Consider the following 3,554-nt stretch of genomic DNA (forward strand, 5'->3'; position numbering starts at 1 on the left):
ATAGATCATCCCCCCCCCCCCTGATGAATAGGTATCAGTTACGGATCGACACCCATGTGCATTGCATTGCTTGGCCCCAGCATGTATGGAAAGCCGTTGGTGACTTTATTCACGTGCCCCAGACGTATGGAACGCGGCACACGTCTGCTAAATTGACCAATCACCGCCTGTTATTTAGCAGGCGCATGCAAGGTGCGATAGCACACGCCTGTTACTTTGCCAGACGGATGCGCAGAACGCTCGTAAATTGATTTTTAAGGCAACCTATCAAGTCCGCTGTTACAAAGCTGTTCAGCTCGATCAGTACGTACGGGGCCTGTTCGCTATTACAAAACTGCTCAGTACATATTGGATGGGGGTCACACCCACGGCTAGGCACGGATCCAGGGGAGGGCCGAAGGGGCCTGCCCCCTCCCCCGCCAAAAAAGAGAGAGCTAGAGAGAGAAGGAACAGAAGGGAAGGGGAAAGAGGAAAGAAAAGAGGGGGAAAAGAGATTGGCGCGGGGGGGGGGGGGGGCAACTGAGGGCCTTGCCTCCGAGGCTGTTGCTCCCCTCCCCCTCCCCCCAAAAAAGAGAGAAGGAAGGAAGGAAAGGGAAATAAAAAAAGGAGAAGAGGAGTCAAAGGGAAGGGGGGAAAAGGAATAAGAAAAGTAATGAAGGAGGATATCAGTTACGATTTTCTCGCCAACAATATTTGTTGATCCTCGGGGGGGGGGGGGGACAAAAAAAAAGAGAGTAGGAAGGGAAAAGGAAAGGGAAGAGCTAAAGGGAACAAAAAAGGGAAAGAAGAAAAGAAACAGGTGAAAAGAAATGGAGGGGGTCAGATGCAATTAATCCAGCCAACAACATGTGGTTCGGGTAGGGGGTGAAAGGCCTTTGCCTCCCCAGCAAACTTTAAAAAGAGAGAAGGAAGGGAAGGGGAAGGGAAAGAGATGAGAAAGGGAAAGAAAAAAAGAGGAAGAAGAAAGGTAGGGGAGATCAGTTGCGATTTTTACCGCCATCAAGGTGTGGATCGGGGGCGAAAGGCCCTTGTCTCCCCCTCCCCCCTCAGCAAAAGAAAGAAAGAGAGAGAGAGAGAGAAAGAAAGAAGGGAGGGAGGGAATGGGAAAGAGGAGAGAAAGGGAAAGAAAATGAAGAGTAAGGGGAAAAGAAAAGGGGGAAAAGATATGGTTTCGCGCTCATCTCGCCTACCCCAAACGAGATCAAGCGCCAAATACGCCACTAGACACCACTGGCGTACTAATTCGAAGGGGGCAGCCTCCCCCTTAAGTGGTTCATTTCTAATTCGATTTCAGTGATTTACAAATGTTGTAAAATGACATAATTTTTTAGTAAATTATACTGTTTTATGAGTTTGTTGGAAAATGACGAATTCCGAAAGTTACAGTCAGGCGAGAAAATATATGCTTATTTTGAAGTCTGCACGTCAAGGCTCGCGGAACATAAATTGGTGTGGAGTCTAGGGGCGGAGCCCCCGGAAGCTCAGGGGCAATGGGCATTCATTACGTTCAGATGAGCATATTCTGATACCTTATTAATGACTCGGGGAGGTCACTAATTGGCGTGGGGTCCAGGGGCTGAGCCCAAGGAAACTCAGGGGCTATCGGGGCATTCATTACGTTCAGATGAGCATATTTTGATACCCCGGAAACTCAGGGATTTTTAGCCATTTTATAACGGTCGGATATAAGCATTCAGGGGCACGCCTTAGGGCCCTTGGTGGGGTCAAAAGGGTGAAGCCTCCAAAATTTCATTTAATTACGGTCAGTTGATCATATTTGAGACTTCATTATTTTGTGACACTGGCAGGTCACAATTTATTTTCTTACTTTCTCCCTACTTCTCTTGAATATACTTTTTTTAAATAGTGGGGGGACCAATGCCCCCGAGCCCCGCTGTGCCGCGAGCCTTGACATGTAGACCTCTAAATAAGCATACTTCTCGCCTGACTGTAACCTTGGGAATTCGTCATTTTCCAACAAACTCATAAAACAGTATAATTTACTAAACATTATGTCATTTCACAACATTTGTAAATCACCGAAATCGAATTAGAAATAAGCCTCGTTTTATTCTTATTTGGGGGAGTACGCCAGTAGTGTCCAGTGGCGTATATGGCGCTTGGTCTCGCTTGAGGGGGGGGGGGGGGGGGGGGGGGAGCGCAAAAGCATATCTTTTCCCCCTTTCTTTTCTTCTTCCTCTTTATTTTATTTCACTTTCTTTCCTCTTTCCCTTCCCCGACCTTCCTTCTCTGTCTCTGTCTCTGTCTCTGTCTCTCTTTTTGCTGAGGGGGGGGGGGGGGGGGGGGGTAGGCAAGGGCCTTTCGGCCCCGCGAGCAACACGTCGTTAGCTGGATAAATTGCAAGTGATCTCCCCTCCTTTTCACCCTTTTCTTTTTCTTCTTCCTCTTTTTTTCTCTTCCTTATAGCTTTCTTCTGTTCCTTTCCCTCCTCCTCTTTTTTTTTGGGGGGGGGGGGCGAAGGAGGGCTGGAGGGGAAGGCAAGGCCTTTTTCCCCTCCCCCGATCCCCTTCTTTTACCTCTTTTCTTATCTTCTTTTTCTTCTTTCTTTCCTTTCTCTCCTCTTTCCCTCATTTCCCTTCATCTCCCTCTTTTTTTGTCAGGGAAAGTGAGAAATGTATATTACCAATAGAAAGAAAACAATAAGAGGATAGCGAGGCAATGACGTCAGGCGCGGATCCAGGGGGGCCGAATGGTCCTTGCCCCCCCCCCCCCCAAAAAAAAAGAGAGAGAGAAGGAAGGAAAAGGGAAAGAGGAGAGCTAAAAGGAACAAAAAAGAGGAAGAAGAAAAGAAAAGGGTGAAAAGAAGGGAAGATCAGTTGCTGTTAATCCCGCCAACAGCGTGCGGAGCGGGATGGGGGCCGAAAGGCCCTTGCCCCCCCCCCGGTCAACCTATAAGAGAGAAAAGGAAGGGAAGGAAAGGTAAAGAGGAGAGAAAGGGATTTACAGCCAGGCAAGTAATATGCTTCTTGAGGTGCCTACATGTCAGGGCGCGCGGAACGGTGGGGATCGGGATCCTCGAGCTCCCCCCTCCCCCCCACACACACTTAACAAAAAAGTATATTAAAGAAAAATAGAAAGAAAGAGAGCAAGAAAGAAAAAATGGTAATGAGGTATCAAAATATGCTCATCTGACCGTGATTAAATGCCTATAAAACCCCTAAGCTTTCGGGGGCTCTGCCCCCTGGATTCCACCTAGGGCCCTAAGGCGGGCCCTCAGATGCTCATCTGACGGTGATTTATTGCCTTAAACCCATGAGCTTCCGGCGCCGGGGTGGGGCAGTGGGGGCGGTCCTCCCTTAAACGCTGGCCCCAAAAAAACAAAAAAGTAAGAGAGAGGAGAGAAAAGGAAGAAGACTTGGGAAGAAAAAGAAGCAGACAAAGAAGATTTTTGAAGGATTAAAATAAGAGTCGAAAACGGTACAACGAATCGTCTTCTTTCTATAATGATTTAATGAAACGTAAAAGTTTCCGCGCTTTGCGCAGAAGGGGGGGGGGCTGAATTTAGACGAGGATTAAGAGACGAGAACGGTACA

The sequence above is a fragment of the Strongylocentrotus purpuratus genome, unplaced genomic scaffold (assembly GCF_000002235.5).
Source record: "Strongylocentrotus purpuratus isolate Spur 01 unplaced genomic scaffold, Spur_5.0 spur5_scaffold_8, whole genome shotgun sequence".
NCBI classification, from domain to species: Eukaryota; Metazoa; Echinodermata; class Echinoidea; order Camarodonta; family Strongylocentrotidae; genus Strongylocentrotus; species Strongylocentrotus purpuratus.